Source organism: Entelurus aequoreus, linkage group LG02 (genome assembly GCF_033978785.1).
Source record: "Entelurus aequoreus isolate RoL-2023_Sb linkage group LG02, RoL_Eaeq_v1.1, whole genome shotgun sequence".
Classification (NCBI taxonomy): Eukaryota; Metazoa; Chordata; class Actinopteri; order Syngnathiformes; family Syngnathidae; genus Entelurus; species Entelurus aequoreus.
In genome coordinates, this window is record NC_084732.1 from 22,654,702 (window position 1) to 22,668,314 (window position 13,613).

Consider the following 13,613-nt stretch of genomic DNA (forward strand, 5'->3'; position numbering starts at 1 on the left):
CTCCCCTCTGTTGCAAGTCTCGAGATGTTATAATATGTATATGTGCTTTGCTATGGAGGTTTTTTCACACTCCAGACTGGGCCTCCTTAGGAGCCCTGTCTAGATTGTATTTTTTTTTTACTCATCCTCACCCAGCGTTTAACTTTTTTTAATCTTTTACAGGGCGCCTTGTGGCGACCCATCAGCGTTCCTGTTCTGTAACCCTGTACAATGTTTGTTTGTCTAATCTTGAACGGGCTTGTGCTGAAAACAAAGTTTTGTTGTACTTGTGCAATGACAATAATCAACAATAATCTACCTACCCACCTACCTAGCCTACCGTAATCCTAAACTAAAGCCGGAAGAAGGTGGGGTATAAAGCTTAAGACACTTTGGAAAGTTAGCCCCTTCCAGTTATCTGCGTAAAGGTTTCAAACAGCCCTATTTATAGCGACACACTTATGGTTTCAGTAGCAAGGTACCAGTAGAAAATAGTAAACAGGTGACACATATTGCTGCATGCTTTGACTGGGAAAACATTGTGCCATCTGGTGGACAAATTTATTTAAAACACTTTTTAAAAAAAAGACTTCATCTACACTATATTGCCAAAAGTATTTGGCCACCCATCCAAATGATGAGAATCAGGTGTCATAATCACTTGGCCACAGGTGTATGAAATCAAGCACTTAGGCATGGAGACTGTTTCTACAAAAATGTGTGGAAAAAATGGGCCGCTCTCAGGAACTCACTGATTTACAGCGTGGAACTGTCATATGATGCCTCCTGTGCAACAAATCTAGTCGGGAAATTTCCTCGCTCCTAAATATTCCAAAGTCAAGTGTCGGCTTTTTTTATAAGAAAATGGAAGCGTTTGGGAACAACAGCAAGTGTACCGAGTGTGACATTTGGTGGAGGAGGAATTATGGTGTGGGGATGTTTTTCAGGAGTTAAGCTTGGCCCCTTAGTTCCAGTGAAAGGACCAATGAATGCTCCAGGATACAAAAATTTTTTGGACAATTCCATGCTCCCAACCTTGTGGGAACAGTTTGGAGCGGGCCACTTCCTCTTCCAACATGACTGTGCATAAGTGCACAAACCAAGGTCCATAAAGACATGGACGACAGAGTCTGGTGTGGATGAACTTGACTGGCCTGCACAGAGTCCTGACCTGAACCCGATAGAACACCTTTGGGATGAATTAGAATGGAGACTGAGAGCCAGGTCTTCTCGACCAACATCAGTGTGTGACCTCACCAATGCGCTATTGGAAGAATGGTGTAAAATTCCTATGAACACACTCGACAACCTTGTGGACAGCCTTCCCAGAAGAGTTGAAGCTGTTAAAGCTGCAAAAGGTGGATCGACATCATATTGAACCCTATGGGTTAGGAATGGGATGGCACTTCAAGTTCATATGTGAGTCAAGGCAGGTGGCCAAATACTTTTGGCAATATAGTGTAGCTTGAAATTAAATGATTACATCAGTTTATGTTCAATTAATGTGCGATTAAAAAAGCCATTGTTGGTCACAAGGAACAAAAGTGTCGGCTTGTGTGTAGCGTTGCCATTTCAAGGAGGGACAATGACGATATGAGAACTGAATTAGACAACAACCAAAAGACATGTCACAAAGTGTCCGAACCACATCAGAAGCGTCATTTAGATCATAAAAAAAAGCGCTACAAAGAGTCCGTCGTACGGCGAGGGCTTGGGTTTTTGCAGCGGCGGAAACGGCGAGATGTGTGAATACAGATTAGGAGAGATGTGAGGGAATTTTACAGCAGGTATTGTCTGTCATTCACCTCGTCTGTGTGTGTGTGATCACTGAACTCCTTGGCGTCTGTTTCATCTTACACACACACACACACACACACACACACAGACACACACACAACGAGTTCCAAGAAGGTAGATCTGGTGCTGGGGTGTGCCCTTGCCCAAAAAAAAAAAAAAAAAAAAAAAAAGTGACAGGTGCTTGAATAGGAAATGTAAAAAAAAAAAAAAAAAAATCAAAAGGTCGTTGCTGCTATTATCCCATCCCCTGCTTATGTCTGACTCTGTGGAACTTCCCGCCATCTGCATTCCACTTCAAATGCAATTTAAGGCATGAAACAACATTAGGGCATGACAAGGAGCTGCAGTGATTTACTCTACATTGCCTTTTTTCCCCCTTGTATGCTTTTGTTCTGCATAGCCTCGAGCTTGAGAACGCACATCTCGATGACGACGACGACGCCGCCTGCAGAGAATATCAACGGAATTTATAGCAAAAAAAAAAAAAAAATGTTGCCATCACACATGCAGAGACTTGAATGGATTTTTCATTCTTCGTTTATTGCAACATAATCTCACGAGGATTTTAATGGGAAGTCATGTGACCGAGTTTTTCACTGTTTAATGCTCCAAACTGGATGATTTTTCTAAGCCAGTGTTTTTCAACCACTGTGGTGCAATAGTGTGCCGTGAGATACGGTCTGGTGTGTCGTGGGAGATTATGTAATTTCACCTATTTGGGTTAAAAATATTTTTTGCAAACCAGTAGTTATAATCCGCAAATAATGTGCCGTTGTTGAGTGTCTGTGTTGTCTAGAGCTCGGCAGTATAACCATGTTATACTCTTCCATATCAGTAGGTGGCAGCAGATTGCTAATGTCGTAGATGTAGATGTCGGGAACATGAGTTGTAGTGATCACAATATGCAGATGACAGCGGGAGGCAGGGTGCTTAAACCAAAAATAAACCAAAGGCGAGAACCCCTAAGAAATTGCATTGAAGTTTAGGGAAGGCTATGCAGAACGAAACTACAATTGAACTGCCTGCAAAATAAACAAAATCAGAATCAAATCAAATCAACTTTATTTATAAAGCACATTTAAAATTTACCACAGGTGTAGCCAAAGTGCTGTACAATGGGCAGGTTAAAAGATAATATGAGAACTGAGCAAACACAACACAACACAAACAGAACACGATAAAAAAATAAATAAATAAAATAAATAAAACATAAAAACAGGTTCACAGCAGGTGTATTATGGGGCACCATTGCAGGATGGATATCACTCAGTGTTAAAAGCCATGGAATAAGAGTATGTTTTTAAGAGAGATTTAAAAACAGGAAGAGAGGAGGCTTGTCTAACACTAAGAGGTAGGTCGTTCCAGAGCTTGGGAGCAGCAGCAGCGAAAGCTCTGTCACCTCTAAGCTTCAGCCTTGTGTCTGGGACCGTCAGTAGCAGCTGGTCGGCTGATCTTAGGGATCGGGTGGGGCAGTAAGGCTGAAGGAGGTCGGAGAGATATGTTGGCGCGAGGTTGTTTAGACATTTAAAAACAAATAAAAGGAGTTTAAAATTGATTCGGTAACGCACAGGGAGCCAGTGAAGGGGCGCTAATATAGGGGTGATGTGCTCACGTCTGCGGGTCTGTGTTAGCAGACGAGCAGCAGAGTTCTGCACGAGCTGCAGGCGGGCGAGGGAGGCCTGGCTAATGCCTACATACAGGGCATTGCAGTAGTCAAGACGAGTCGAGATAAAGGCGTGGATTAATTTCTCGAGATCATGTCCTGATAGAAGCGGTTTCACTTTCGCTATTTGGCGTAATTGAATGCTGGACGACAGCAAAGACTTACAGCGTGTGGAGCAGAGACGACGTCTACAAAGTACATCCGAACATGACATGACAATCAAAAATGTCCACACAAAGAAGGATAGCGTCCGCACAACTGAAATAGTCTTGATCGCTAAAACAAAGCAGGTGCGGGGAATAGCGCTCAAAGGACGACATGAAACTGCTCCAGGAAAATACCAACAAAACAAGAAAAAGCCACCAAAATAGGAGCGCAAGATAAGAACTAAAACACTACACACAGGAAAACACCAAGAAACTCCAAATAAGTCACGGTGTGATGTGACAGGTCGTGACAGTACACCTACTTTGAGACAAGAGCTATAGTGATGCATGGTTGGTTATGGTTTGAATTCATATCCAACAATTACGATAACGACTTTTTACTGTCAATATCGGTTACAGAACCTCCAGGTTCTGTAACAGCTTCTTCCCTCAGGCCGTAAGACTCTTGATTGAACGCATCAATATAATCCCCTCAATTCCCCCCAAAAATTGATTAACTCGCTGCAATATAAAGACAATATAACATACATCCATAAACGTGGATGCAGATGCAAAAGTGCAATGTATTTATCTGTACAGTAATCTATTTATTTATATCTGCACCTTATTGCTTTTTTATCCTGCACAACCATGAGCTAATGCAACGACATTTTGTTCTTATCTGTACTGTAAAGTTCAAATTTGAATGACAATAAAAAGAAGTCTAAGTCTAAGTCTAAACCCAAAATTACGCTGACCAAGGATATAAAAAAATCTACTTTTGCGTAAGACCCAACAAAGGGACATCACCAACTACTGGCCTAGCCTTTATATTACAGCATTATGTTTTGTTAAGGATTTGTTGGACTAAATAGTCATCCGTACATAAAACTTTTAACTATTGTTTGATAATGTTACTTCAAAATATCAATATTGTAAAATCAATCTTCCATTTCAAAGCCCTTCCAAACTAGGAAAGAAAAAAGACGGACCCCTAGCCTGTCAAAGTCAATCTTGCGATCGTTTGCTTTTACATCTGGGTGTCAATGTTGACTCCTGGCATCGGAAAGTGTGGACACCCATAAACGCGACCCTCAATCAGCTCGGTGTAGCGGGCAGCTGTTGCCGGCGGATGTAGACTGTCATTGATTCTGTAAATAGAGCTTCACTCATGTGTCTGGGACACATTGAGGCCATATGAGCGTTGGACAACATCTGGCATCTATGGGGTAAAAGGAGTTTTATTTTGAAAAGCTTGACAAGGCTTTAAGGAAGTAAAGACATCAATTAAGACTAATAGCAGTTATTGTTGTCGGTTCAGAATGTACTTCTTCGAAACAATAGTTCAGTCTTTCAGGGCGGAGGAGATGTCACAACAACAACAACATTCTTGCTTCTAATGTATAATTATCTTGTGATACAGTATGTGCTGGGCTCCTCGGAAAATGGGAGCAGCTCGGTCAGCGGTTGGCTGCAAAGACTTGTGGGAAGCCATGACGGTGGTGTGACAGGGAAGACAGGAAGACTTTTTTTTTGACAATGACATGGCAGATAGGATGGTGTAATTTAATAAACTGTGTTTTGGCCACACCTGCCTCAGACAGAGTTAGTGACTCCAAGAAGCTCTAATAGGAAAAATGGACTAGGTCCCCACAATAGTCAAGATAGACTCAGAAGTTTGGTCAAGATTTTTTTTTTCTCTGAAAAATATATATATTTTTTTACAGAAAACATAGTTAATCCATGATTTACTAGTGTAAAAACATATATATATATATATATATACATATACATAAATATATATATATATATATATATATATATATATATATATATATATATATATATATATATATATATATATATATATATATATATATATATATATATATATATATATATATATATATATATATTTACTTATATATATATATATATATATATATATATATATATATATATATATATATATATATATATATATATATATATATATATATATATATATATATATATATATATATATATATATATATTTACTTATATATATATATATATATATATGTATATATATATATGTTTTTACACTAGTAAATCATGGATTAACTATGTTTTCTACTACTGTTGTAGTCATTCCCAGCTGAATATCAGGTCACCCCCGGCTCTCACAGCATCTTCCCTATCTGAATAGCTTCAACTCCCCACTAGTCCTTCACTTGCACTTTACTCATCCACAAATCTTTCATCCTCGCTCAAATTAATGGGGAAATTGTCGCTTTCTCGGTCCGAATCTCTCTCACTTCATGCGGCCATCATTGTAAACAATAGGGAACTTTGCATATATGTTCAATTGACTACGTCACGCTACTTCCGGTAGGGGCAAGCCTTTTTGTTATCAGATACCAAAAGTTGCGATCTTTATCGTCATTGTTCTATACTAAATCCTTTCAGCAAAAATATGGCAATATCGCGAAATGATCAAGTATGACACATAGAATAGATCTGCTATCCCCGTTTAAATAAAAAAAAAATCATTTCAGTAGGCCTTTAAGCCCCGCTTAATTCAATGTAATCATTTTGTGAAGTGAAAACCATTTCTTTTGAAGCTCATCGAGAGAAAGTGTAAGCAGTAATCAGAGCAAAGGGTGGCTTTTTTGAAGAAACTACAATATAAAACATGTTTTCAGTTATTTCACCTTTTTTTGTTAAGTACATAACTCTACATGTGTTCATTCATAGTTTTGATGCCTTCAGTGACAATCTACAATGTAAATAGTCATGAAAATAAAAAAAAAACATTGACTAAGAAGGTGTGTCCAAACTTTTGGCCTGTACTGTATATGTGTGTGTCTGGATTACTTGCATTTATTTGCTATTCTAAAGCGGTCTAAGATTATAAAACCCGCGAATCGAATGGATCTACCGTACACTGCGACTCTGCACTTGTGCACTGTTATGGATGGCGTACATCACATATGACTTAACATCCAGGAGTGGGACAGGAAGACACAGACATTAGCAATGTGAGCTAACATTAATATTTTAAGATGTGTAGCGAAGCCTGGAGATTTTACAGCACTTTTTTTTTTCAAATAAGTGATGAAGTTGATGCATTTGACGCAAGTCTGGTGGTCATAAAACGGCTCTACGGACACATTTTCCTTTAATCACAACATCATTAAAAATGATTATATTGATTTAAGGGGGGTCCAAAAGCATGTCGGTCATGTGTGTAATTTTTGACAAAAACACATGAAAAGTGGAATAAAACAGCAAATAGGTGCAAGAAAAAAACGTTGAAATGTTGACGCTAAAATTTAGGCATGCACAATGTATGTTTTTAAACTGACACAGATAACTTCCAGCTTCTATGGAAAGATAACGGATCAACCTATTTTCTTATCTATTATCCCGGCGCGCACAAGACATTGATACAATGTTGATTATACGCATGTTTTTCAAAACTGACTTTTAAACAACGTTGCAAAATAGTTGTATTTGTAAATTGAGACAACATTGATGTCTAACGTTGGATCCACGTTGTTGGATCCACATTTCAATGGTCAAATCAACGTCACAACCCATCCATCCATCCATCTTCTTCCGCTTATCCGAGGTCGGGTCGCGGGGGCAGCAGCCTAAGCAGGGAAGCCCAGATTTTCCTCTCCCCAGCCACTTCGTCCAGCTCTTCCCGGGGGATCCCGAGGCGTTCCCAGGCCAGCCGGGAGACATAGTCTTCCCAACGTGTCCTGGGTCTTCCCTGTGGCCTCCTACCGGTCGGACGTGCCCTAAACACCTCCCGAGGGAGGCGTTCGGGTGGCATACTGATCAGATGCCCGAACCACCTCATCTGGCTCCTCTCGATGTGGAGGAGCAGCGGCTTTACTTTGAGCTCCCCCCGGATGGCAGAGCTTCTCACCCTATCTCTAAGGGAGAGCCCCGCCACCCGGCGGAGGAAACTCATGTCGGCCGCCTGTACCCGTGACATGGAATACATGTCTTTAAAAAGTATGTTGTTTCAACGTTGTATTTGTGTTGTCAAATATTGGTTGGGAAATGACCACAATTCAATGGTCAAATCAACTTCAGAACCCAACATTGATTAAACGTCGTCAAAACGCATGTTGTTTCAACGTTATGTTTGAGTTGCTCAACGTCAGGACCAAATTCAACAAGTCCAATCATTTGTAATGTATTGTGCCTTTTAGGATTATATGATCAATACTACATATATATATTATTTCTTGAACGATTCAAATGTACTTTTTTTTTTTACTTTAATTGGAAAGTTGTTGTTTTTTAATTCGTTTTCAGAGCTTTTTTTTTTATTATGACTGTGACATTATATTATTATATTAAAAAATATTTATCATGCACCCTTAAAGGCCTACTGAAATTATTTTTTTTTATTCAAACGGGGATAGCAGATCCATTCTATGTGTCATACTTGATCATTTCGCGATATTGCCATATTTTTGCTGAAAGGATTTAGTATAGAACAACGACAATAAAGATCGCAACTTTTGGTCGCTGATAAAAAAAAAGCCTTGCCTATACCGGAAGTAGCGTGACGTCACAGGAGGAAGGATTCCTCACAATTTCCCATTGTTTACAATGGAGCGAGAGAGATTCGGACAGAGAAAGCGACGATTACCCCATTAATTTGAGCGAGGATGAAAGATTTGTGGATGAGGAACATTAGAGTGAAGGACTAGAGAGGCAGTGCAGGGTGTATCTTTTTTCGCTCTGACCGTAACTTAGGTACAAGGTCTCATTGGATTCCACACACTCTCCTTTTTCTATTGTGGATCACGGATTTGTATTTTAAACCACCTCGGATACTATATCCTCTTGAAAATGAGAGTCGAGAACGCGAAATGGACATTCACAGTGACTTTTATCTCCACGACAATACATCAGCGAAGCTCTTTAGCTACTGAGCTAACGTGATAGCATCTGGCTCAAATGCAGATAGAAACAAAATAAATAAATCCCTGACTGGAAGGATAGACAGAAGATCAACAATACTATTAAACCATGGACATGTAACTACACGGTTAATAATTCTCAGCCTGGCAAAGCTTAACAATGCTGTTGCTAACGACGCTGAAGCTAACTTAGCAACTTAGCAACCGGACCTCACAGAGCTATGATAAAAACATTAGCGCTCCACCTCCGCCAGCCAGCCCTCATCTGCTCATCAACACCTGTGCTCACCTGCGTTCCAGTGATCGACGGCGCGACGAAGGACTTCACCCGATCACAGACGTCTGCTATCCAAGTAAGTCCTCTTTGTTGTGTTGCTACAGCCAGCCGCTAATACACCGCTTCCCACCTACAACTTTCTTCTTTGCTATCTCCATTGTTCATTAAACAAATTGCAAAAGATTCACCAACACAGATGTCCAGAATACTGTGGAATTGTTCGATGAAAACAGAGCAGTTTGTATGGAGACACATTGGGTACGAATACTTCCGTTGCCGTCGTGACGTCACGCGCGTACTTCATCATACATAGACGTTTCCAACCGGAAGTTTAGCGGGAAATTTAAAATTGCTTTTTATAAGTTAACCCGGCCGTATTGGCATGTGTTGCAATGTTAAGATTTCATCATTGATATATAAACTATCAGACTGCGTGGTCGGTAGTAGTGGGTTTCAGTAGGCCTTTAAGAATAACATAACACTGAAATGCAGGCCGTTTTTTTTTTAATCGGTCCATTTTATTGGCTTTGAAAATTAAATATAAAAATGGCACCCACATCCTTAGATTTGTCATTGTGGGAAACATTTCATAAAGGTTATACATTGTCAGTGTATTGTAGTATATCCATGTTGTCTATGTATAATATTCAAGAATACATGTTGATGCTATGGTAATACGTTGCTTCAAGAAAGTATGGGTGTCCCGGAGAGGAACCTCATATCTAAATTGGGTGGTCATGGTTTTTCCTCTGAAAATGGCCACATTTAAGACCTGGTGGGAAATTTCATGAGTTTGAGCTACTATTCTCTCCAAAAAAACAATATTGCCTAAATTGAATGATGGGTAACTATACGCATGGGTTTGTTATTCCCCATCTGAATTCTCTGAGCTTTGAATAATCCTCTAAACACGGGTTTGGAAACACTACAAAGGTGCCGTATTTCCTGAGTAAGGTGTGAAAAACACCTTCTTAGTAAAGGCGTACGTGTTATCACGATAATTGAACATGTATCTACCACAAACTCATTTTTAGACCAAGGACGTCATTTACCTTTTGTGTCAATCAGTTAGGGTGGTATGACCAGTGTCCCTGGCTTCAAAGCAAAGCAGTCAACAGGAGTACTTCCTGGAGTGTGACAAGAACAATGGTTTTCACAAGTCATGCTGGCTAATCGACATTGAAATGTCCTAAGGTGTTAGTACAACGGTATGGTTGAGGTGTGTCAATCAAAACACAAAGGCCCTATTAACTGTTTCCTGCTGCAAAGTTATTGACAAAGTCATAGTACATCAATGATAATCCGGAATAATTTATTTGATTCCCAATTCGCATTTGATACCACAACACAAAAATAAAATAATAATAATAACTTTCAAATGTATTCATTTTTGGAAAAACGTTTCAAACTGTCAAGTATTTAAGATCACAGTGCGTGAACATCATTCAAATTGCAGTAGCAGCTGCCAAGGGGTAATTATATTGGATTTTCTCGGTCTTACACATGACAAAAAACGGTGTAATTGTTCAGCAAATCCCACAAAAGTGCAGACCGTGCATCCCTTTTGATTTGTGTTTTAGTGTGAACACATTTTTAGAACGCCATTTAGAGTAAGCCACGGTCAGCTGCTGATTTAGTCGCCATGCGTCAGGTTACCCACTAATGAGACCTAATATGGGGGTTATCCTAACTTTGGAGGGGCTCTGATCTTGGTGCACGGGCAGGGATTTGGATGCAATGTTTTCCTAAAAGGGGGAGAGGTATGTTAAAATCCACTCTGAGGGAGTGTTCAGGCAACTTGGAAGTCATGAAAAGCTCTGATTTCAGGAGTTTCGGTGAACTTTTCAAAAGGGTAACATAACTGAAACGGATACCTTGAAAAGGTCCAGACTGCCGGCTTGGCTAAAACACACACGTTTGGACCAATCCTCCAATATGGTGTTGATAAATCCTGGCCACAAAGTCAGTTTCAATCAAGTGCTAGTTTGGTTTCGCACTTGTTGCAGTTTCTTAGGTTGGGTGTGAAAACAACAATTGACCCAAAAACAGTACACAATTCAACCAGTCCTCGACTAGGTCTCGGCTGTGGTGAGAAAGTGAAGAATTGACTAATCAAGTCCGACCCTTGAGGATGCAATTGCGACTTCACTACACATAATAAACACATACCTGACTTTAGTAAATGCAGTTATTGGTCTTTGTGTGGATTATTTGCTCATAAGAAGCCTGCTAGTTTGTAAAGATAACAAAAAAACACAATCTTGCAACATTTGAGTATACCCCAAAAATTACGGACTATAAGCCACTGCTTTTTTCCTCCACTTTGAAACCTGCGGTTTGTAAGCCGGTATGGCTAATTTATGGATTGACTTTTTTGTGTGTGCTATGAGCCATCTTTTGGACGAGTGTGTGCACTGCAGGTGCTGCTGTGTCCAACATATTAAAACACGGAAATGTGTCTTTAAATATGTTTTAGCCTTGTTATTGGGCTGTTTCATCACAAATGACATGATGTCAAACTACACTACCAGCATAATGAGAGAATATTAACAACAATATTAATTGATTTATATTCTTGAGGTTATAGGCCACTGCAGTTCTTTTTTGAATGTACAATATTCATATAGTAAAGACTTGATTGGGCATAGTTTTTTACATATTACATGATGTAACTCAAATACAGTGGAACCTCAGGATACGCGTTCCCCAGCTTACGAGTTTTTCTGGATACGAGTTGTCCACCAAGAGCCCACCAAAACATCTGATCTGACTCGCTGGCATTAGCTTATAGAGATGGAGATAGCTTTGTTTTTCCAACCATCGGAACAAAGAATGTGAGTGTAAAGGACAATGCTGAAAACAAGAAGTGGATAATATAGATAGATAGATAGATAGATAGATAGATAGATAGATAGATAGATAGATAGATAGATAGATAGATAGATAGATAGATAGATAGATAGATAGATAGATAGATAGATAGATAGATAGATAGATAGATAGATAGATAGATAGATAGATAGATAGATGGATAGATAGTACTTTATTGAATCCTTCAGGAGAGTTCCCTCAGGAAAATTAAAATTCCAGCAGCAGTGTACAAAATTGAGATCGAATTTAAAAAATAAAAAGTAAATAATGGGGGTATAAATGGAAACAAAATAGAAAAATATTATAATAGAATAAAAATAAAAAGCAACAATGAGAATAAAAATATAACAGTAAAATAAGACTATAACAAGAGAAACTAGGCAGTAGTGACCATGTTATGAAAAAGTATTGCACTGTTATTGTTTTGCATCCCCTGCCATCCTAGTACCCTCCCTCCCCCCCAGAGAGGAGTTGTACATTCATTGAAATAAAGAAATGCATAATCAAAACCTGATTTAGTGAAGCAGTTGGAACGTAGCACTGCTAGTCTGCACCATACTGCAGCAGAATGAGTCAATAACTCAAGCACAGGACATTATTAAAAAAAACATTATCAATCAGCAGACATTTGTCCATGAAAATAGAGAGAAACTGCTGATGGTGTGTTTGACGTAGAAGCAGCTGGAAGGAAATTATGTAAAAGTCCACTCTGCATTATTATTACATTACTTTATGAAACTGCTGTAGTTGTAGTACATTCTATTGTATTGTTTAACATACAATAATTATTGTCTAAAAGTGTGTTTTTCTTTAAAAAAAAAAGTCCTACTACATGTTTAATTTGTGCTGTTTTGGGGGGACAAGCACATCATACATGTATTTCATTTCATGTTAATACATTGCTGTTTTTACCAGCTTAGATTTAATGAAAAAAAACACACTTTTAAAGAGTGTTAATGTCTCTCTCACACACTCAGAGGATTTTTGTGGCCAATTGCCCTTTTTTTTTGGCTAATAGAGGCACCACGTTTGAGCTCAAATGAACCAAAACAGTCCAAAAAGTGCTGTAATTCTTGAAAAAGGTGTGTTAAATTATTAACCGGTAATCAGTGTGTGATGTTGTGTTGATTGAAAAGGCTTTCTGGTAATGAGGAAGTCATTTCTCTACCAAGAAGGCCATTTAATGTTTGTGTAACAGAATTACAAGTCAGTCAAGTGGCAAATTCACAATCTGCAATTTGTGTAAGACACAGCACACAATAAGGAAGCTTGTGACGGTGTTTCTTTGTGTAATGATTGTTTACTAAATACCACTAGTATTAGTCATAAATAAAACTGTGCATCTTTTGCCAATGAGTTTGAGGATGTGGTTTTACTGCCAATCAATGTCTCATCTTAAGCTGACACGGTATGAAACAATTAAAACAACAGTACAGTATTTGTTTTCCAATTTTTGTTAAAAAACCCTGAGCTTTTTGTGATTACAGTTGTAAGGAACACTTTAAAACACAAAAATGATAACCGGGATATTACATTTTTATATCGTTACATCACTAGACATAAATAATAAGTGTTGGGAAAAACAATCGTAATGAGAGGAGGTGGGCTCTAACCTCTAGAGGACTGGTTCTTAACCTGGGTTCGATGGAACCCTAGGGGTTCGGTGAGTCGGCCTCAGGGGTTCGGCGGAGGTCAAAACACACCCGACTCATCGTGTAAATACAAACGTCTCCCTATCGGCGTATTACGGATACGGCAACCGCTGACTGGTGTTCAGGTGTGTAATTTGTTGTGAGTTTATGCACTGTGTTGGTTTTGTTCTTTGAACAAGGTGATGTTCATGCACGGTTCATTTTGTGCACCAGTAAAAAAACATGGCAACACTTTAGTATGGGGAACATATTCACCATTAATTAGTTGCTTATTAACATGCAAATTAGTAACATATTGGC

General features: G+C 38.9%; 1 long non-coding RNA gene across 1 annotated transcript in view; it reads right to left on the reverse strand.

Annotated features, from left to right (window-relative positions):
- Nucleotides 1-9,618: 9,618 nt before the first annotated feature.
- The window catches only part of LOC133631555 (uncharacterized), a 114,709-nt gene continuing 110,714 nt past the window's right edge, over nt 9,619-13,613 (reverse strand). The window contains exon 3 of the long non-coding RNA XR_009821486.1: nt 9,619-9,917. This is a non-coding gene — a long non-coding RNA (uncharacterized LOC133631555). The remainder of the gene's footprint in view (nt 9,918-13,613) is intronic.